Here is a 24592-nt window from a genome sequence, read left to right as displayed (position 1 = left end):
AATAAATAAATAAATAAATAAATAAATAACAAATAAAAGGAAACAGTGGATCAATATCATTCATAAATTTAGATTTAAATTTCTTCACTCTCACACACACAAATCAGCAAAATGGATCTAACAATGTATAAAAACAGATCTTGAATTCTTTCTGGTCCCCTCTGAGGTCTGGTTGCCCTACCTATGTCTTGAAAGAGTGTGCATAAGTCAGTGATACAGTCAGTTTGGGTCCTAATAAGACTATGATTACAGCAATGTGGTGACAAATATCCAAGTCTGTGTCAAATCATAAATTGATTTTTCCATTAAAATTCATCTTGCGAGCAGTCTTCTAAATGTCTATTAAAAACACATACAACTACTTATTATAGGATGAAGACAATATTTCTACAGCATCAAATAATGTATGCACTTGATATTCTCCCTTTGCCTCTCTAGACCACACTTGATTATTTTCTATCATGTTATGAACCTGTGGAAGCTGACCCAGCCAGACTGCATTTCTCTGGTTCCCTTGGCCACTGTCTGCTACCTGAGTTGGCCGATGATAGACACTATCAAGACGTCAGTCAATGGAGAAAGAGAGAAGTAGCTCTCTGATTCCTTTCCTGCTGGAAAGATTTCTTCACTGAAGCACAGAACTCTAGTCAGAGGCTACCTGCAAAACTACAGGTTCTAAGAGTGCCCGGGTGGCTCAGTCGGTTAAGTGTCTGCCTTCAGTTCAGGTCATGATTTTAGGGTCCTGGGATCAAGCCTCACATAAGGCTTCCTGCTCAGCACAGGAAGCTGGCTTCTCTCTTTCCTGCTCTCCCTACTTGTGTTCTTTCTCCCTCTCCCTCTCTGTCATATAAATAAATAAAATCTTGGAAACAACAACAACAACAACTCTACAGTTTCCAAAGTCCACTCTCCCTTTGTTCCTGCAGCCCTAAAAGTGTTAATGCTTCCTTGGTTCTGCCTGTCCCAAAGATTTTTGTCATTCTTTTCAGGTGAACCTCAACTCTGACTCCAACTTCCAACTAGCTCCTTAAACTCTGACCAGCTCATTAAGTTCCCCTTACTGTCCTCATTTGAGTGTACCATCTTATTTCCTGAAAATGATATAGATGGCTACAGAGCTGCTAGATGAAGACAGTCCTTCGACAACCTATCACTAAAGTGCCTAAGGTAGGAGGGTGACATGTTTTCTTTCCTGACTCTAAGATCATAAATATAGAAACATACAAGATCAGATAAAAATAATGGTAAAAAAAAAATCAACTATTCAATACAGAAATCTTTTGCACCGCTATACACTAATAATGAAGTAGTAGAAAGAGAAACTTAAAAATCTCCCATTTACGATTACACCAAAAAGAATAAAATATCTAGGAAGAAACTTAACCAAGGAGGTAAAAGACCTGAAAACTATACTATAAAACACTGATGAGGGGCGCCTGGGTAGCGCAGTCGTTAGGCATCTGCCTTCGGCTCAGGGCGTGATCCCGGCGTTCCGGGATAGAGTCCCACATCGGGCTCCTCCGCTGGGAGCCTGCTTCTTCCTCTCCCACTCCCCCTGCTTGTGTTCCCTCTCTTGCTGGCTATCTCTGTCAAATAAATAAATAAAAAATCTTAAAAAAAAAAAAAACACTGATGAAAGAAATTGAAAATGACACAAATGGGGAGATAATCCGTGCTCAGGGATTGGAAGAATATTGTTAAAATGTCCATACTACCCAAAGGAATCTACAGATTGAATGCAATCCCTATCAAAATACCAACACCATTTCTCACAGAACTAAAACAATCCTAAAATTTGTATGGAACCATAAAAGACTCCAAGTAACCAAAACAATCTTGAGAAAGAACAATGAAGCTGGAGGCATCACAATCCCAGATTTCAAGCCAAACTCCAAAGCTGTAGTAATCAAAACAGTATGGTATTGGCACAAAAAACAGACACATGGATCAACAGAACAGAGTAGAGAGCCCAGAAATGAACCCACATTTATATGATCAATTAATCTATGACAAAGTAAGCAAGAATATACAATGGGGAAGCAACAGTCTCTTCAACAAATGATTCTGGGAAAAGTGGACAGCTACATGCTAAAGAATGAAACCAAACTGCTTTCTTATACCACACACAAACTCAAAATGGATTAAAAATGTAAATGTGAGAACTGAAACCATAAAAATCCTAGAAGAAACATAGGCAGTAATTTCTTTGACATTGGCTGCAGAAACATTTCTCTAGATATTTTTCCTAAGGCAAGGGAAACAAGAGCAAAATTAAACTACTGGGACCACACCAAAATAAAAAGCTTTTGCACAGTGAAGGAAACCAACAACAAAACAAAAAGGCAACCTACTGAATGGCGTGAGATAATTGCAAAGAATGTATCCAGTAAGTGGTTAATATCCAAAACATATAAAGAACTTACACAACTCAACAACAGAAAACCCCAAACAATCCAATTTAAAAATTGGCAGAGGACCTGAAAAGACATTTTTCCAAAGAAGACATAGAGATGGCCAAGAGACACACGAGCACATGTTCAACATCACCTAATCAGCAGGGAAATGCAACTCAAAACCACAATGCCATCACCTTACACCTGTCAGAATGGCTAGAATCAAAATGGCAAGAAATAAGTGTTGTCAAGGATGTGGAGAAAAAGACAACTTGTGTACAGTTGGTGGGAATGCATATTGGTGCAGCCACTGTGGAAAACAGTGTGGAAATTCTTCAAAAATTTAAGAATAGAATTACCATATGATCCACTAATACTACTATTGGATATTTACCCAAAGAAAATGAAAACACTAATTAGAAAAGATACATGCACCCCTATGTTTATTGCAGCACCATCTACAATAGCCAAGATATAGAAGCAGCCCAAGTGTCCATCAATAGATGAAAGGATTAAGGTGTTGTGTGTGTGTATGTGTGTGTGTGTATGGAATATTACTTAGCCATATAAAATAACGAGATCTTGCCATTTGCAATAACATGGATGGATACAGCAGGTACAATGCTAAGTGAAGTAAGTCAGAGAAAGATAAATACCATGTAAGTCACTCATATGTAGAATTTAAGAAATAAAAATGAAGAAAAAGAGATACAAACAAAACACAGACTCTTAAATATAGAGAACTGGCAGTTGCCAGAACGGAGGTGGCTGGGGGGATGGGTGAAATAGATAAAGGGGATTAAGAGTACACTTATCGTGATGGGCACTGAGCAATGTACAGGGTTGTTGACTCATTATATTGTACACCTGAGACTAATACAATACTGTATGTTAATTACACTTCAATTTAATATATATAAATATTTTTAAATAAAAGACATAAAGAAATCCTTCCTAAATGGTTGTATATAGCATTGTGCATAGATGGGGTGATTAAATACTGAAAATGTGTCAGATCCCCAACAGTAAATTCGATTTGCTTCTAACAACAACAACAAAAAATACCAGAACTTGAGGGGTCAGCAAATGGCTAAGACAAATTTAAAAAACAAAAAACAAAAAAACTATTCAGATACTTTTTCTTTACTTTTTATTTCAACCAATAGTCTTGACATAAAAAGAAGGTTTCATATCCTAATAATTACCCAGTGGGATTCACCAGATATCTAGGAAATGAAGGAATCTTGAAAATCAACTAGGCAGTCCTCCCATTTTCGAGTTGTATAAATAAGTCCAAGCATGATTATGTCATTTATCTAAACTCATAAAATTAGATGACAAAAGTAGAAATAGAAACTAAATCTTCTAACTTCGATCCAGTGGAATTTTCATAAGCCATGCTATCTCTTGAAAACCACTTTTCAAGGAAGCATAGTTTTGAGCAGGTACCGCTACAAATCTAGCTTTTTCTCCTAAATCTATGTGTCCTTATATCTTTATACATGCTAGAAATGTATATGGAATACACTTCAGAGGTAACGTTTTGATGAATAAATGTCATATCCTAGCCAGCCTGGAAACAAGAATTCACCTGTAGGTATTGACCAAGTTCATGGCTACCGGAGGCCCAGCAAACAGCGTTTTTTGAAAATTACCAAAATAAGGACTGAATAATTCAGTTATTTCTAATAAGTCTCATTAATGCGTTAGTTACATTCCCGTGCATTAATTATCAAATAAATTCTTCCACACGACCATTAAGTTTCCATAGATCCCTAAATGTCCGTGTTTCTAACGACCAGACTCTTCCTGGTTTATACAATTCTCATCAGAGCTCCTCCAGACAGGCTCATACGTCATCCACAAATGCAGCCAAATACCACATACCATGTGTCAATATTTCTGCTTATATGTCCTAAATGTATTTTTAAACAATTTTTATTTGGAAGCTAACATGACAATCAGACAACATCTAGGAAATCTCTCCTTTCCTTTGGGCTTTATGCCTCTGTTTATAGATGGCCTTCCATAATTGAACATAGAGGGGAAAATGTACTTTTTATGGTAGTCATTTTTTCTCTTTTCCCCCCATTTATTTAGCTGAGAACAGGAAATGAAAAAATTTGAGCCATGGAGTTGAACAAACTGTAAACTACATCTGTTTCTGGCAGCCAGCAACCTATCTACGGTCTTCACAGTGGTGGGGGACACACTCACTGCTTCTGTTTACTTTTTGCTTAGGCTAGGATTTCATATAGTATATTTCTCTAACATGACAGCAAAGTGCACAAAGACAACATAGAAAATAAAGCAGATGCCAACAGCAGGGTGAACCCAAACTAGTCAGATAATATTGCTATAATTTTTCAGCCTTTTTTTTTTTTTTTCATTACAGGACTAAGCTTGCTCGGAGTGAAATCTATGGATTTTCATATCCTATTGACCATCCCAAAGTGAGAAACCAGAACATTCCATGAACGCAGTGGGGCGGGGGGACAAGTCAGCTGCAGCTCTGACTGAACAGAGGGCATTGTTAGGAAGTAAAGGGAGGCAACTCTGAGGAAATACATGATGGGCCCCTAAAAACAGGTATGTGAATGAAAGTTAAAAGAAATCTGACAGTGTGGAATATTGTTTGGCCTACTGAAAGATCAAACATCCATACTGTGTACTCAATTACCAACTTTGGTATTATTCCAATAAGATAGAAGACAGAGAATAAGGGACACAGAAGTTTTACTGGGGGGGGGGGCATCAAGACCTAAAAAGAAGGGCATCTTGAGGGGTAAGGATACAGAAAGGACGACAGCAGGGTGCAAAAGGGCTATTTCGCCAGTTTCCCAAGATGGACTGGATCTGGTTCTGAGCCCAGAGAAAAAGAAAAATGCACCTGCTCCGCTTACTCCTTCTAAACCAAACTGGCCAAAATTCAGGGGAGCACGGTTAAGTGCAACCTTTCAGCGTCAAGAACAAAGAAACTTCTGTGAACCAGCATTTGAACTTAACTAACATATTAAACACTGCTTCTATGGCAAGGGAATTCAAAATGGCTTACAAACGAACTTTTGGAGCAAAACCCTTCCCACGTAAGAAATTTCCTATAAAGAGGTAAAGGGAAAAAAAACAAAAAAGATTACCCCAGGAACCAATTTTGATGAAAACCTACAATCTGTAGAGAGAAACAAGTTAAAATTTAAAATTTCTCTGAGCCACCAAATCATACATTTTGGGTAAAATAATTTTAGTCCTGGACAGTGATGCATTAGCAAAGACTTTATGCCATGTAATAACTTAAACCCTATCATTCAATGAATACCATCCATGTGCGTGACTGCATTTGATTTTATGAAACCTGATCCTTTATCAGTAGGTAGTGCGCCAGAGAACAGAGGTTTGAAAAATAAATCGTTTAAGTGAGTTAATCATTTAAAGTGTGATTAGCTCTTGCAATGTTAAAGATAACCTCCTTATGAATCATAATGATAATCAAATCACTGACCACCTGAGTTTCCGATTTTATTTTATTTTTTATTTTTTTTATTTATTTATTTGACAGAGAGAGAGACAGCCAGAGAGAGAGGGAACACAAGCAGGGGGAGTGGGAGAGGAAGAAGCAGGCTCACAGCAGAGGAGCCCAATGTGGGACTCGATCCCATAACGTCGGGATCAAGCCCTGAGCCGAAGGCAGACGCTTAACGACTGAGCCATCCAGGCGCCCCCTGAGTTTCCGATTTTAAAGTATCTTTGGGACTGCCCTGAAATTACCTTCTTTTACTTAGTTGTCAATTTATTCAAGGGTTTATTATCTGCTTCCCCTGACAAGAGTGTAAATTCCATGAGGGGCAGGGCCTTCAAATCATTTACCACGATAACTCCAGTACCAGGAATAGTACAAGGCATGGAGGAGTTGTTGAGGGAATGAATGAATCATTTAATAAAATGATTCTCCTATATCCATCTTATTTAAGAAGTGTAAATGCTGAAGCTACTAAGGGGATACTTGAACCTGTGGTTAATCTGTTAGGATAATCTCAATTCTAATTACTTTCCACTATCTTTCAATTGTTAGTAAATCATTAACCGGTAAATTTAGTACCAATATGGTAACCATCTCCATCTTTACAAAAGCATTCAGGTTCAATAATGCTATTCTAAATATAATCATAGAAGGTAAATACTAAGGAAAGTAATCCCAAGCCATTAGGTTAACTACAGGCCAACACCATCCAACAGTAGAAACTTCTTGGCTTGAGAATCAAGAAACTAAAATTCTAGGCTAAACCTTTACTTACTACTTGTGGGAACTTCTGTAGGCCATCTGACCTCTCTGAGCTAAAGCCTCGTCTGTAAAACATCAAGACTGGTTCGATTGCCAAGACCTTTGCTAGCTTTAAAAGCCTATAAGGGCAATAAATTGAAACGATTAGCTAGAGGAAAACTGTACCGTGCATATATACATACTAACAACAGAGAACATACATAATTTTTACTGAGGGCCAGACACTCTTCCAAGCACCCAACATCGACTGACATGCAAAATATTCACAAACAAGCTTATGAGCTAGCTTTCGTCCTCTTCATTTTAAAGAAAGAGAAACTGAGGCCAAGACATGTTAGATCACTTTCTCAAGGTTCAAACAGATACAAATACACAGCTAAAGACATCTAGGGATCTGCCCTCTGCCTGCTATCGCCCTCCTGTCTACCTCTTCTGATGTCTCTGCACTCAAGCCCCTGACTTCTCTCTGGACCCCGAGGGCACAAACTTGTTGCTGTCTCAGACCCTCTCTTTGCTTGGAGGGCTTTTTCCATGGCTGGTTCCGTTTCTCATTTGGGTCTTATCGCAAAGCTCACTGGCCCACCCTGATCCCTCTAACCAAAGTCATCATGACACAAAACCACTTCTTTTCTTCCCCATATCTACAACCATCTAAAATCATCTCATTGCTTATTACTTCATTCATTATCTCCTCCTGCAAGTAGATAAGTTCTACAAGGTCAGGGATTTTGATTTGCCATCACTGTATCTCCAGGACCTAGAACAGTAGTGAGGACAAAGTAGTTACACTAATTAACTACAGGAAAAATGGATGAGGGAATGAATGATAAGCTAATAAAAATGACTTTCCTATATTTACCCTCGTTATTCAAAAGTATGAATGCTAAAGCTACTCCCAGGATACAGTGAATCTCTGCTATGCCATTTAAGTAAGATTTTCAGACAAAGGAGAATGGAGTTTACTGACAATATTTAGTACCCGCATTTCTCAGAACTTCTGCTTTACTGTCAACTCCTATCAAAATAATTATGTAAACATCTCATTTTTTTATTACGTGAGTGTGTTCATTTCAGAGAGGAGTTCAGATCTTTTACTAAATCGCCCAAGAAACTCAGTGACAGTATGAGTCATCGAAAACATTAAGCCCACAGAATCTAACACTTCAAGAAACCTTAAATTTTATATTAAAATTTCTGTGCTTAAAGAGCACAGCACAAGTGACATGTGGAGACGGAAGCAACAGCAACCTGGTTTCACGTCCTCTCTGGGGAAGGTGGTAAAATATCATTTTATGAGTATAGAAAAAGGGGACAGTGGGGCAAACTTGAGCAGGGTCTGCTTTTGGGGGTGCTTTAAAGAACACAGGGAGAGTGCACCTCGGTGACTCAGTCGGTTAAGCATCTGCCTTTGGTTCAGGTTATGATCTCAGGGTCCTGGGATCGAGCCCCATGTCGGGTTTCCTGCTTAGCGTGGAGTCTGCTTCTCCCTCTGCCCCTCCCCCCGGTCATGCTTTCTCTCTCTTTCTCTATCATATAAATAAATAACATCTTTTTTAAAAAAAGAAAGAACACGGGGAGCCCTAGCCTGGAAGGGCATGCAATAGGGAAAGGTCAAAGCTTTCACTGTCCTCAAATTCTCATGCTCACTTCCATCAATTATTTAAGGTAGCTTTAAAAATCCATATGAAATACTAAGAAAAGATAAAAACAAAGAGGATAAAAAAAAATGGCATCAAGGGAAAATGACAACAGAAGAAATTCACTGAGGCCAGGACTGAAGTGACTACACAAGCTGCCTGCAGCGCTGGACCCCGGGACCCTTGCTAGATCACATATTGACCCTGCCTTTTCTGGCATCCAGTGCGAGGAGGGCCTTGGGGGACAGAGCCAGGAAGTCTGGGATTCAGATGTAGCCCAATCAGGTGCATTATCCATTGCATGGATGGACAATGTGGCCTGGGACAGGCATTGCTTTCAAATCTAAGAGAATGTCCTCCCGTGGGTCCTCATAAAGAGGACACCAGGCAATGAAAGAAATCCAACAGCATCCTTACACTAAATGTAGCACGTATTTTGGAAGACTGTTTAATATAAAATTGCTCACTGTAGGCGGGGAAATTGTACTAAGGAAGCAGTTCAAACAATGATTTGAGGGGCCAAGAGCAGTAAGCGGTCAATTAATGCAGTTTCGGCTGGACCAGACATGCTTCCGGTGGGGGGTGTGTCTGTGTGTGAGGGTGGGTGTGCGGGCACTCACGTGTTTATAAATCTCTTTTGTTCAAGTGAGCTTTCCACGGAGCTGGAGCAGCAGGGACTGTAAGGGAGAGGTCCCTAAGAGTTACCTGCAATGTAGCTATCCTGCGGTGTGACTCAGTTTGAAACAACAGGTCGGAATTGGGATGGACTATTATTCTTGTAGGAAAGTTGAGGTGTCCCCCCAACAGGCCAGACAGTGAATAGAGATCCTTTCAGTCCCTAAGGGAAAAGGCAAGAAGCTGTTCAGGATGTAATTTTGGAAATACAGATGAAGGGACCAACACTCCCCAAAGTTCACCAGCAGGAAGTATATGGTCAAAACAAACGAACCTGAAAATTAAATACGCAGGCAAACCAATTATGCATGTCTCTGGGCATTTTTTTTTCTTTTATGTCTCAAGAAAGCACCTCTGAAATGGTTCATCTTGGATAGCAGGTCATTCTCTGTACAGTACAGGAGAATTGGTTGTAAAATATATACCTAGAGAACTAAATAAGTTCCATACTGCAGATGCTCAAAAATCGTAAGGGGCGCCTGGCTGGTTCACTTGGTAAGACGTACAACTCTTGATCTCGGGGTTCTGAATTTGAGCTCCATGTTGGGTGTAGAGATTACTTAAAATTAAATCTTTAAAAAAAATATAAGCCAGGTGTAGGATATGGGATAGTTTTCCAAAAAATGATGACTTTTGTTTTAGAGTGAATACACCTGAGTCCCTCTGCTTGGGAAGAAACAATGTGGCCAGGGGTGCCCGGGTGGCTCAGTCAGTTAAGCATCTGCCTTTGGCTCAGGTCATGAGCCCTGCCCTCGGGCTCCCCATTCAGCGGGGAGTCTGCTTCTCCCTCTGTCCCTCCCCGCTCATGCTCACCCACTCTCTCTCTCTCAAATAAATAAATAAAATCTTAAGGGAAAAAAAAGAAGAAATGATGTGGCTCATGTTAGTTATACCATGTGCTTCCAAAGAAAATAAGTGTATTTCTCTATTCTCTGCTTTCTTGTAATACCCTATGAAAACATAATATGTAGTTTAATATTTAATATTGATGTTTAATTTCTGTACTCATATATCAATTCACATGTAATATATTAACATAAATATATTATAGTAATTCTTAAGTATTTAATATATAATTTTTTTTTTTTTCAAAACAGACCCCCTAAACTCTACTGAAGGAATCTCACAGAGGACACGGTTCTCTACATTATTCTGTTAATGAGGAACCTTGCAAAAAATTCCTTTCTGGGATTAGTACACAAAATAATTGTACCTCTTGAACAACTGGTCTATTTTTAAACACATAAACTCAGTGAACTATGGAATTGCCCAGGTTACAATTTTTCAGTTAACTGTTAAAAAGTTTAGTGCTGACTTTTTGGTCTATTTGTAGCAAGAGTGTAGGTTTTTATAATATGCATTTAATATTTTTGTCATTGTTTATCTTTTAAAGTTTAAATTGTTTTTAATTTAGCTTACTTTGAGTGATGCTTTGCTGTATTTTCTTGGTGTGGTTTAAGTCTGCTTTAAATCTACAATAGTGGAATAGACTCGCTAGCCTGTTTTCTCTTTATATACAATATGGGATTAAGTAGTCTGCTTTATTAAAAAAAAAAAAAAAAAAAACAAGGGGCGCCTGGCTGGCTCAGCCAGAGGCACATGCAACTCTTGATCTCGGGGTCATGAGTTCAAGCCCCATATTGGGTATAGAGATTACTTAAAAAAAAAGTTTTTTAAGAAACCAAAAAAAAACAAGAAACCCCACAAAATCCGGTATACTTTTTAAATCAAATAACTAATCATCTAATCAGTGGAGGATCTGGAGGACAAGAAAATAAATATATTGTGGACTTACATTTTTATTACTTTGAAACAGAATTGAAGACAGCATAACTCCCAAATACCCATAAATTTTAAAAATAAAATTAAATTGATTTCCCCTAATGTGTTGGCTTTTTTCGTATGTGTTGGGGGCGGGATTGTTTATTGTTGTTTTACCTAAAACTATCACAGAAAGTCTAATTGTGAAATAAAACTGGATTCAAAATTTTAGTACACACAGAACATAAATAAGCATTCTAATCATCTGTTATAGAATTTGAATCCTTTGTGAAAGTACTTACTCTTAATATCTTACTTTTTGCCTTATGTCATACAGAAATCATTTTCTCCAACCGCTATATCCCAAAATTACACTCAATAGATTTATCATAATATTACTATGTATTTTGGCAGTCAATAGAACAGAATGAATTTAACAGGGATATGAATATGGTGACATTTTTTAAGTCGTCCAATATTTGGTAACTCAGTTCTCTAATTTACTCACACTTGGAATATAAGTATTGAAATAAACTTAATAAGAACAGGTCAAATAAAAATATTCAAATAACTTCCTTAAACTTCCATCTCAAAATTTCTAGTACAGCAATTTTTTCAAAGTGTTTACTATAATATCAATTTTCTATTTTACTGCTTTTATAGCATATAGTTGATAACATTAATGATTTTGTCTACATAGTACCTTCAATATCACTTTAAGATATTTCTGACTTCCATCCAGTTTTTCTTTACTATCAAATACAGTTTCCATACATGTTGAAGGCCATATGTAGATATGTCCAGTTCAGAAAATGACTTAAGAAAGAAGAAAATCTTTTTTGTGGAACTGTCCTTCAAATTCAAAAAGCAAAAGAGGGGTGTCTGGGTGGCACAGTCAGTTAAGCATCTAACTCTTGATTTCAACTGAGGTCATGATCTCAGGGTCGTGAGATCAAGCCCCACATTGGGCTCCACGTTCAGTGCGAGTCTGCTTGAGATTCTCTCTCTCTCTCTCTCTCTCTCTATCTCCCTCTGCCCTGTCCCCATTCTCCTCCCCTCCCCAAAATAAGTAAAGTCTTAAAAAAAAAAAAAAAAAAGCAAAGCAAACAGCCAATGGCCTATAAGGCTAAAAGACAGAGTGGAGGGCACACGTGGATTCGACAGTTTTCTTTAAGGAACGCTATGTTAGGGGCACCTGGGTGGCTCTGTTGGTTAAGTGTCTGCCTTCGGCTCAGGTCATGATCCCAGGGTCCTGGGACTGAGCCCCGCATGAGACTCCCTGCTCAGTGGGAGGCCTGCTTCTCCCTCTCTCTCCCCCTGCTAGTGCACTTGCCCTCTCTCTCTCTCTAACAAATAAATAAAATCTTTTTTTAAAAAATGAACACTATGTTTTTTGAACCTATTGAATAATGCAGAGTCTGGACATATTCCTGGACAATCATTACCGAAACAACGTGGAAAAGATGGAAACAGATAGAGGAGCAAAAGGAAGCAAATGTGAACAAAATGAAATTGAGGGAGAAGATTAACCTGTTAAAGCAAATATGCTATAACTTCTGAGAAGCAACTGCGGAGCTTTTGTACTTGATGCCTTCCAGTGGTGAAGAGGTGGCAGGCACACAAGTATTTTCTTCATTAGTAAAACCAAGCTTTAGGCAGCCAATGAGAGTATTCTTTTGCACTTTTTATGGTGATAAGAATAGTCAGGGTAGGGGTTTAAGACAATGAGACTAATTCCACAATCACATGTAAAAACCAGCCTCATTATCTTACAGTCACATTTTGCTCAGGACACAAAAACCCAACATGGGACCTAGTTTCTGACTCTCACACGAAAGTTTTTTTTTCTGGTTGTTTGTTTCTTTGTTCTAAATCCCTGGGGCACCTGCTGGCTCAGTCAGTAGAGTATGTGAGTCTTGATCTCAGGGTTGTGAGTTCAAGCTCCACATTGGGTGTAGAGATTACTTAAAAATAAAATCTTTAAAAATAATTAAATAAATAAATCCTACCGTCGTACAAGAACAATATGGTAAAAAAAAGAAAATCAAGACTTTATTGGGCAATCCTGTATAACTGGAACATATAGACTGTATTTGGTCTTTGTGGTTCCAATAATCAGGAAAATGAACCTATGCAAATACATTCATCAGGCTTCAGAAAGTGAACTTCGCAACTGACATATAAAGAGGCACCTTGAGTGTGACCTGAGATCTGGGCACTCTCAGTGTACAGCTTAAAAGCACTTTATAAATGAAACATATTATTATATTTTACTGTAATCAATACCAGCCAAATCAGTAAGGTGAGGAAATAAAGGACTTGCTCCAATGTCACTAATATAACTTTTGGTATAAATAGTAAATGAATTTTTCCATCACCTGAAAAACTATGTACCTTTGCCCAGTACCTGAACTAATTACTTCAAAATAGTTGGATATAGTACATATTTTATTGACCTTTAGTAAAAAGCTATGCAATAATCTCAGAACCAACCTCATATTAAGAATGAAAAATAAAAACATATATTGAAAAGAATCTTCTTTCAAATGAGAGCAAAAATGAAAAACTCCAGCTTTAGTTTGGTTTCTACCAACCAAGTCTCCATTGTTTCAATTGTTTCTGTAGTTCCAAATCTACAACTAGATAGTTTTCTAAACTCACAAAAACATCCTTAATCTTGTTAGTTCTCTCTCATTTCCCTGGACTCCAGGAGATTCAAGAAAACAAGTCTAGAGATGGAAAAGATGTTCATCGTCTTAGCCTAGTCCACAGAGAAAGGTTGAGGCCCAGAAGATCGATAACCCCCAAAGGAGGAGGAAAAGAGCAGATATTCTAGAAATAGGAATCACAGAACATGCACATTTAGGAAAGTGGGAAAAAACAATAGTGAGACAAGGAGCAGTCCAGAGGAGAGAAGACAACTCAGAATCAAAGCCACAAGAACCAACTCTTTTGAGAGGCAGGGAATGGTCAAAAATGTTGAAATCTACAGAGAGGCCATGGAGAATGGACACTGAGCAAAGGCCACTGTACATGGTTGAAACAATATATTAATAATATTCTAGAACAGTCTCAGTGAAAACATACAGAATGAATTTAGATCATAATGATGTAAAGTAGACACGTAGACATAAGATGTTGACTATTCATCCTAGAGTCATGGTAGTTAAGCAAGCACAGTAGTCCCCTTTCCCCCATGTGTTCCAAGACCCCCAGTGGGTGCCTGAAACCGTAGGGAGTACGGAACCCTACAGACACTGTCTTTCCTCTACATAAATACCTATGATAAAGTTTCATTTATAAATTAAGTCAAGCAACAGTGATAACGAATAAAATAGAACAACGATAACAGTGTGCTGTAATAAAAGTGACGTGAATGTGAGCTCTCTCTCTCTCAAAATATCATATTGTCCTGTCCTTACCCTCCTTGGGATGATGTGAGATGATAAAATGCCTACGTGAGGAGATGAAGTGAGGTGAATGACGTAGGCACTGTGACCCAGTGTTAGGCTGCTATTGACCTTCTGACAGTAAGTCAGGAGGAGGCTCATCTACTTCCAGATCATGGCTGCTTCCAGATCATGGCTGCTACCAGATCATGGCTGCTTCCAGATCATGGCTGCTTCCAGATCATGGCTGCTTCCAGATCAGGGTTGCTTCCAGATCAGGGCTGCTTCCAGATCATGGCTGCTTCCAGATCATGGTTGACCACCAGTAATTGAAATTGCAGAAAACAAAACCACAGGTAGTGGTGGACTAGTGTAAAATGCTGGGGCAGAAGCTACACTCAGATAAAAACAGACCATTGTGAGACATGGTTCACACCCCTCCTCAGTCTGGGGCGCACTTATCTTTGCCCTAGATTTATCAGCTATTTATTTATTCCCTGACTTTTCATTTCATGACGATTCTAAATATAACAATCTGTGTTATTTAAAAATATGCACTGGGACTCATTCACCTAGATATAGTATGAAGTACCGAAGAGCGACACGTTTTGAAAGAGCCCTTGAGCTCCTTTTTTTTTTAAAGGCAATTCAATGACTGTGACTCTCGAGTAGCAACTACACGGCACAGGTACAAGCTAGTTCAATATTCTTCACAATTATATGAGGCTCTATGAACTACTGTGCTTCGCACTCTGTTTTTAAAATTTAACTCAAGAGTTACCTATCATTCTACTGGATTACCATAATAAATTCAAAATGAAATTGCAAACAAATACACTACAAATAAAGTCCAAAGGATATTAAAATTCTGTTTAAAAGGCACTGTGCAACACCATAAATTACATGCCTTTCTCCTGCACTCAGAAATAAAATTAATGAGGGGCGCCTGGGTGGTTCAGTCAGTTAAGCGTCTGCCTTCAGCTCAGGTCATGGTCCCAGGGTCCTGGGATTGAGGCCCACATAGGGCTCTCTGCTCAGCGGGGAGTCTGCTCCTCCCTCTCCCTCTGCCTTCCCTTGCCCCCGTCTCTGTTTTTCTCTCTCTCAAATAAATAAATAAAATCTTTTAAAAAAAGAAAGAAAATTAATGAGAAATAGTCCCAATATATGTCTACCAACCCCTCCTGTGTGCCTATTGTGTAAAGCCACAGCTTATTTCTCCTTGTAGGCATTTTAACTAATCAAGAGCCTAGAATCTGGGTGAGTGGCCACTCAGTGAGTTCTAAAAAATTGCTATAATAAGTGTACATCGATATATCCTACCGTAAGACAAATATAGTTTATTCTATATTTTATTGTTGTGGGGGGCTGGGGAGAGGAGAGTGACATGGTGGCTAGGTAGAAGGAGGCACTGAGAAAGGTAAACTATCAGTTGTTGCCGGGAAAGGTAAATTATAGTTGCCTATGACATTTGTCGCTAATTATAACAATCATCGTCCTAGACAACAGGAGGATAATGATACTCAATCAAGAGCAAGTACTCACAATTTCCTCCCCGGGCTCCACAGCCCCATCAGTTTCAGCTCCTCTGTCCTCCTCCAAATGGGAACAGGATCATTCTTTCTTGAATTCATTCGAAACCATCCTTTAACCCTTTTTTTCTAGCCCATGATCAAGGAGCTTGTTGTCTTGGCATTGAGCAATCTGACTGAAAAAACTGACAAAGGAAGAGAGAAAAAAAGGAATCTATTCAAAGTAGGAAGATACACATGAAGAACAAAAGCAAAATACAGACATCCAAAACAACACCTTGCCATAAATGAAATAGGATGAAAGCACGCTTATGAGTTGACTTATGCTGTGTTGAATAATTCTGAAGACATAATATACAAGAAAATTTCTAACCTTTGTCTTGAGCCTAAAATGTGTCTGAAGCTACCCATTTCAATGCTAACCCTTAAATGAAAAAACACACCTGAAAACATAATTATTGAAGACTAGACAAATACTACTCTAAATAACACTGTCCCCAATTTTCTACTACAATGACATGTACTTTTATATGTGTGTGAAATACATACTAGAAATATGTACTCAATTCTCACATACTTTCTATATTAAGGGCAATTTTTGAAGTATATAAGCAAATATAAATTAACCAGATACTTTTATAGAGCTTGAAATACCATATTGGATAATACCCTATATGTATAAACCAGGGAAAAGCTGTGTGCTCTGATTTTGGGTTGATAAAATATAGTTATCACAGACCTCAACCACATCAAGAAATATACGGTAAATGCTGACCAGAGGTTCTCATTGTGCTGTGAGGATAGATCAAGGTGAAGTAAGTTTAAATTGCAGTAGGTGCAATTTTGAGCAAACAAGAAGCAATCTTTGATATGTCAGAAAAATCTACAAAGGGTGGTAATGGATTTAGCTTGATCTGTGAATGAAAGAAACAGCCACTCATTACTGTCACTGCTGTCATATTCAACACGGCCAACCCTGGTGCCATCATCTTCGTCAGTATTTATATTCAAAATCCCTACACAGTCCTTAATACCATAAACAACTATCATACACTGGGTAATTCACTAGCTAGGACATGTTCAAGTAAAACAACGTTTGAGGTAGGGACAGATCCGATTCGTGTGGGACTCGAAACTTATACATTCTAGGGGTCCCACTTTAAGAGAAAAACACAAAACCGTGGATTAGGCATAAACATAAATATTTGGAATGAAAAAAATCAACTGCAACAGATTTCAAAATGTAAAAGCTGACAAATACCGCAAACATTATAAACGCAAGGAAAACAAACATTTTTATGAATAACTTGTCGGACCACCACTGCAATAAGTTTTGTCTACATTTTTTGGCCTCAACTTCTTTGATTCCCTCTTTCGTAAAGACACTAGACAGCTAATTTAGTCTCTACTTGAACATGGTTAACATTTTATTTTCTTTTTATTAATAGTTTAGAAATGACTCTCTTTGCTTTTTGATGCACTATCGGTAATTTACTTTTTTATTTTTGCATTATCAGTAATTTAAAGTTTTGTTGATAACTTGGGAAAACTACTGTTAGGTCTCTGTACACATGAGTGTAGAATTTAGAACAAGTTTATGCAGACAAGGTCCTGGGTCTGTAGAATTATATACTGTGAACTGTATTTTTCCTACAAAAGCCACACAGGTCCATGCTCAATGCCACAGCATTTGTTCCCATGGCTTTGATACTTCCCATTGAGAAACAGGTGACAACAGTAGGCAGCAGAAGTAATCCCAGAAGTCGTTCCTAAAGCAAGATGACCAGCACTGATTTAATAATATTTGAAAGCAACTATGAATTACATAAATGGATACCAATGAACCCAAACTAAACATATCCCTGGCTAAACTTCTCTTTATGTGATCCTTAAAAATATCATTTGACATTAGGAAATGTTTGGGGCTAATAAATATATTTATTATCTTGATTGTTATTATGAGCATATATATGTATGCATATGTCAAAATGTATTAAATTACACACTTGAAATATGTGCACTTCATTGTATGCTGGTTACAAATTTATTTTTATAAGCAATATATCAGTCCAAATCTAATCAGGGTACAGAAAACACACAGTCACTTGAACAGAGTTTTGATATAAAGAATATTCTCTTTGTAGCCCTGCAGGGTTCCTGTATTCTATATGAATGCATGGCATGGTATGACTAATTTAAGAGTCTTTCATAAATAAAGTTGGCATAACTCTGAAGAAAGAATAATTAACTATAATGAAGGGCAACAATAAAGATGTAAGGAAAATTCAAAAAGAAAAATCTAAGTTTCTGGGAGAATATTCAAGGAGGAACAAATTTGAAGTTGTGCCCTCCTCAAGGCTGAATGAAGACCTTACTGGAAAAGTCGGTCTTACCACCCACCCCAAACCAGAGATGGTCCATGGGTGTTAAGCAGTAGGAATGAATGAATGAATGAATGAATGACCAACCACCCTCTCCCAGTTGCAGGTGAAACAACACTGGTGAATGAGAACACAAAAGGAGTCAAGGATGGAAAGGGGAACCCTATTACACTGTTGGTGGGAACACAAGCTGTTACAGCCACTCTGGAAAACAGTATGGTAGTTCCTCAAGATGTTAAAAATAGAGCTACCCTATGACACAGCAATAGCACTACTAGGTATTTACCCCCAAATACAGATACATTGAAAAGAAGGGGCACCTGCACCCCAATGTTCATAGCAGCAATGTTCACTATGCCAAACTGTGGAAGGAGCTGAGATGCCCTTCAACAGATGAATGGATAAAGAAGATGTGGTTCATACATACAATGGAATATTTACTCAGCCATCAGACATTTGCATAGACATGGATGGAACTGGAGGGGATTATGCTAAGTGAAGTAAGTCAAGAAGAGAAAGACAATTATCATATGGTTTCACTCATATGTGGAACATAAGGAAGAGTGTGGAGGACCACAGAGGAAGGGAGGGAAAACTGAATGGAAAGAAATCAGAGAGGGAGACAAACCATGAGAGACTATGGACTTTGGGAACCAAACTGAGGGTTATAGAAGGGGGTGGGGGTGAGGGTATGGGGTAACCAGGTGATGAGAATTAAGGACGGCATGCGTTATAATGAGCACTGGGTGTTATATGCAACTAATGAATTGTTGAACACTACGTCAAGAACTAATGATGTATTCTATGTTGGCTAACTAAAGATAATTTTAATAAGTAAGTAAATAAATAAACAAACAAACAAACAAATAAATAAAGGAGTCAAGGATGGACCTCCAGTGGCGCAATTGGTTGGCGCACAGCACTGATACAAAAGGAGTCAAGGTGTAGGGGGTACCCTAACTGAGGCTGTGGTGTGTAGCAAGCAGTATGCAGTGTCTTGTCAGGAGGACTGTGGAGAATGACCCTACTGGATACAAATGGGAAGAGGCTGGTGGGATACTGCGCAGAGGAGGTTGGAGTGTTGGAACCCTGTTGACCAAAAGGCCTGAGTGACACATGAACTTGGGGTCTATGTCAGCAGGACTACCGTGAGGGCAGCGGCCAGGGCAGTGAGCTTTCTGAGGAACTGAGTCCTCCGTGTGTGTTGCTGGGGCCATGAGATGCTGACAGCCGTGTCGCAGGGGCAAAGGGACGACGCAGCAGCAGGCTGGAACTGTTGAGTCTGCAACTGTGAGAGAGCTGAAATGTTAGCAGCTCTATAAGCTAACAAGTTAGCCCGCCACAGATGTCTCCATGTGTGGGGTGTGTGTGTACCAAAATATGTGGCTGGCGTGCATGTGAGCGTGTGAAATCTCTTGTTTGGGGAATAGACCTTATATCCAGAGCAGTGGGTGTCCCCTCCTCATGATTCAATGCTTCCATACGGGGACTTGGTGGAGCATCACATGCTCTATTTCCACATGTGGAAATTGTTCCAAATGAAAATGCAGGACGATGCAGGGCAGCACATGCAGGCTGCGTGTAAAAATGAGCTTTGCACCACAGGACAGGAACTCTGAAATTATGAAACTCAGAGTGTATACGGGGCTGCTGGCACACCAGCCAGCCTCCCCTTTAGAGAGACCTTTGATCCAGAATATAAACAAACCTCTCCGGAGATCCCCAACTCTCCCCTCTATATAACCACCTGGAATATAAACAAATGTAAACAAAATGGCTCTGGGGAGATAAATCGCTATCTCTCCCCGGATATCTCTATCTTTATAGTTCTATTCAATCATCCTTTAACTCAGGGGCCAGAGTTCTTTGCTCAAAAGCCCTCACTGCAAAAATGTGAAAATATACACAGAGCACTGACTCCCCCACAGGAACCAGCAAGAAAATTCACTCCTCTATAGTGTCCTCCAGTGCCTTCTTTTGACAAAGCTTATTATCACGCTTGCTGCAAAGGAGAAATGTTTAAAGCTCTATTCTCACAGAGCAGGAAAAGAAGAGTCAATTTTGAGCTGAGAGGTAATAAATTGATAACTGGAATATCTAATAAAAATATTATAAACTTTATGCTTATGCATCTGAGAACTAGATGAAATGGACAAATTCCTTAAAAGACACAATATACTAAAGGTCACACAAGAGGAAACAGTCTGTAGAGCACTGTATCTATCAAGTAATTTAAAATCTTCCCACAAAGGAAATTCGATATTTGCATGGCTTTATTGGTCAGTTCTTTCAAACACTGAAGGGAGAATTAAATACTTCCCAACTCATTCTGTGATAATAGCATTATACGGAATCCAAAATCAAACACATTACAGGAAAAGCTAACTATAGACCAGTATCCCTCATGAACACAGAGGCAACAAGTTTTAACGTTTTAGTAAATCAAATCCAACCATGTGTGTATATATTTATATATTGGCATATAAATATATTTTAAAGATAATGCATCATAACTAAGTGGAGTTTATCCCAGAACACCAGTCTAGTTTTGCATGAAAAATCAATGTCATTCACCATATTAACAGATAAAGACACACACATACAATTTCAATTAATGCAGAAAAAGTCATTTAGCAAAACCCAAATCCATTCCTGGTTTAAAAAACAAAAAACAAACAAAAAAACAAACCCACAACTTTCAGGAATGTAACACCAGAAGGAAACTTCTTTAACATGATAATAGACAACTGCAAAAAATGTACAGTTAACATCATATTTAATGTTAAATACTGAGTGCTCCTCCCCTAAAATCTGAATAAAGAAATGGCATCTGCTTTTACCACATCAACTCATCATTTTATTGGAGATGTAAACCAGTGTAATAAGATAAGAAAAAAGAAATAAAAGTCATCCAGATTGAAAAGGAAGAAGTTAAACTGCCATTAATCCCAAATGACAGGATCATCTATGCAGAAAATCCTGTGAAATCTACCCCCAAAAATCTAGAACTAAAAATTGGGTTTAACAAGGTCATGTGACCCAAGATCAATATAAGAACAAATCTATTGTAATTTTATAGACCAGTAATATATATTCAAAGTTGAATTGAAAGAAGCATTACCATTTAGACAAGTGTCAAAAACAGGAAATATTTAAATATAAATATGACAGATATGCAAGACCTCTACACTGAGAAATATAGGAACTTTGCAGAAAGAAAGTAAAAAACACTTAAATAAATGGAGAGATGCAATGAGTTCACAGATCAGAAAACTCAATATCATCATGTTATCAAATCTCCTCAAATTGATTTAGAGATTCAGTGCACTCCCAATAAAAGTCTCAGCAGGCTTTCTTTAGGAATTGATAAACGACTCTAAAATTTGTATGGAAATTCAGAAGATCTAAAGTATTCAAAACTACTTTGGAAAAAATAAAAGAACAAATTCGGAGGATTTATACTATCTAACTTCAAGACTTATAAAACTAGAGGAATCAAGGCAATGTGGAATTAGCATACAGAGGGATAATCATATCAATGAAATGGAGTAGTTTATTTCAGAAAGACACCTACACACATGTGGTCAAATGCTTTTTAACACATTTTTAAAGGGAAGAAAGAAAAATATTTTAACAAATAGTGCTGGAATACTCAGATATTCACATTGCAAAGAATAAAAAAATAACTGAGCCATTCCTAGAACCACAACCAAGTTTGCAGAGGAATGACAATGGGAAACAACACAACATTTTGGGGTGGGGTTATGGTTATTAATTTGGTTTGTTGAGGGATTATGTGCAAATCATATACTTAAAATATGTGCGATTTGTTGAATTTTAATTACACTTCAATAAAGCTGCTTTAAAAGCTAATACATTTATCTGTGCTTAACAACTGTCTTTTTAATACATGCATTCACATATGAGGGCATGTCAGATCTATTTAACAGATACTTGTATTCATAAAACAGAACTGCTATTATCACCATTCATTGTTTCTCATCACAAGTTTATACTAACACTTTATAAAAGATGAAATATTTCCACATGTGCAAATAGCATTCCAAGTGAAAAACCACTGTTTGGTGGAAATCAAGAAGAGATTTTGTGTGCTTGGGCCTACATTCCATATTGCTTGGCTTCATTTAGTTGGAGAGAATAACAGAGCTGACTGGCCACCAAAGAAATCCTATCATCACCACAGATGCCTTCAGAGTTGTTCTCACGGAGGATCAGCTAGGACCTTGACCCCAGTTTCAGAAACGTAAACTTCCATAATTTGATCTGTACTACAAGAGCATACAAAACAGTAGAATAAATCCGACTCTCAACAGTAAGGGATTTTATTTTATTTTTTAAAGATTTTATTTATTTATTTGAGAGAGAGCAAGTGAGAGAGAGAGAGAATGAGCAGGGGGAGGGGGAGGGAGAAGCAGACTCCCAGCTGAACAGGGAGCCTGATGCAGGGCTCGATCCCAAGACCCTGGGATCATGACCTGAGCTGAAGGCAGATGCTTAACCAACTGAGCTACCGAGGTGCCCCAACTGTGAGGGATTTTAGATAGCATCTAATCAAACCCTTCATACTCTAAGTGAAGAAACTGAGGTCAAGAGAGATGAAATGACCCGTCCAAGTCTTGGTAATGACAGAGTCAAATCTAGGATCCCAGGATTCTTGTGACCATGTCCTGTGCCTTTTTCTTACCACCCCACCACCTTTGAGAATTTTTCCCCAAAAAGTACCCATTAATCATATCCATATAGAAAAGCACCTTTTTACATTTTGCTTTATTTAAGTACATTTTTGTTTCATCACAATGAAAAATATCCCTGCAATCTTTCCTATTGTCAAACCCATCTGCAGACTCCAGATTTGACCTTTTAGAAAATTAGCTATTTAATTTATACACACTCGGGACAATGTCCCCTGATTTGGTTCCTATCTCCTTCTAACTCATTTTTCATTATCCATGGCGAAGACAATAGTCTCTGTCCTTCATCTAGAATAACTGCTTTGAAGCCCTCTTTTAAAACACAAGCACCAAGTTAAGAGTAGTTTCTGTAACAATAGACTCCTTAAATATACGAAAAATATGGAAAATCCCAGGGACCTCTTAATCATATTAGTACATCCAGGTAGAATTAAGTTAATTTTATATTTAAATATTCCCTTTTCTTCTTTCTGATTTCAAAAGTATTTTATGTTCACTAAACAAACTGTAAACAGAGAAAAGCTTTACAAAGATAAAAATTACCCATAACCTGATCAATTAGCGATAGCCATTTTTAATATTTGGCATTTACTCATTGTATAAGTAGATAGATACACATATAACCAAAGGTATTTAACTAAAAAGCTATAGATATAAGTCCTATCACATATAAGTATTGTATCTTTTTTCAATGAACATATAATCCTTTTCCCACCACTAAAATTATTTGTAATATCGTTAAGAAATGCACATTGTTCGGCCACACTGCTATATTTATTATTTCGTCTTTGTCTCATAGCTGGACGTGGATGTACTTTTTCAGCTTCTAGGTGAGGCCCATTATGCGCACCTCAATATTCATTAGCATTTCTGATTTTTTTTTCCATAGGATATATTTCTGGACAACATTTTTTAAAGGTTCAAAATTTACCAATAATACATGATCATATAAGCTAATTCAAGCCTACGCAAAGTTCTTCTTGAAAAGGAATGTGTGCCAAGTGCACTTGGAGAGTAAGAATGGAATGCATATAAAATGTCTTTTCCATGCATAAGAAGCTAGCAGGAATAGCAGCTAATTTTAAACATTTTGCTTTATTTCCCTTTACAGTAATAGTGGAATAATATTTGCACACAAATTCCCAGTATCTGGACATTATGGTGGATTTGAAACCGAAAAACTGTCATTGCCTTAAAGACTAGTTCCTAGAAGATCTATTTAAGATAAATTTTTAATAAAGGCATAAGCACATGGTGTCACCATGGTGATAAAAGGAAGCTGGGAATACCGTCGGATGGAATATAGGTTGAATAAAAAATAGGTTGGTGATACAGTAGAGGTTCAGCCGAAGAAAGGATCAGAAGCAAAAGCAGAGGGTTTCTCTAATGAAGGAGAAAAAAAATCAAGAATCACAGAGGTATTAGTTTCCAATTAAATCATGTCAATGCCACATTGAGTTGTCTCTCACAGTTTGTGTCTACTTATTAAACCTCGGGCTAGCTAGGCAGTCCATAGTTCATCTTCCTAGCCATCAGTGGGCAAATCTCAAAAAAAAGAGACAAAACGATCTTTCCCAAGGATGCTTCTAACAGTGTATAGTGTGGCTTTGTTGTTGCTGAACGCTGATTCTATCAGGGCCCAGGGATGGAAATGGGTGAGCCTGCTTCTTCTCCTCAAGCTGTTGGCTACACTCAGACATTCTCAAGGTATAATGAGACCCCTGCCTAAGAAGATAGAACAAAAGAGGGCTTTAAAGAAAAATAATGATTCTTTCCCCCCTGCTCATTCCTGGGGCTGAGAATCTGTGGGGATGTTGTTTGGGCATAATTAGCTGG

The 24592-nt window shown here is 38.0% G+C and overlaps 1 long non-coding RNA gene across 2 annotated transcripts in view; it reads right to left on the bottom strand.

Moving 5' to 3' along the window:
• LOC103678374 overlaps positions 1-24592 on the bottom strand; it is a 289850-nt gene that overhangs the window by 71464 nt on the left and 193794 nt on the right. For both annotated transcript variants that reach the window (XR_572666.2, XR_572667.2), the window contains exon 2: positions 15677-15848. This is a non-coding gene — a long non-coding RNA (uncharacterized LOC103678374). The remainder of the gene's footprint in view (positions 1-15676; positions 15849-24592) is intronic.

Source organism: Ursus maritimus, unplaced genomic scaffold (assembly GCF_017311325.1).
Source record: "Ursus maritimus isolate PB19 unplaced genomic scaffold, ASM1731132v1 scaffold_30, whole genome shotgun sequence".
Taxonomy (NCBI): Eukaryota; Metazoa; Chordata; class Mammalia; order Carnivora; family Ursidae; genus Ursus; species Ursus maritimus.
The sequence above is the reverse complement of the archived record's forward strand: the minus strand, read 5'-3'. Positions and strand labels throughout refer to the sequence as shown.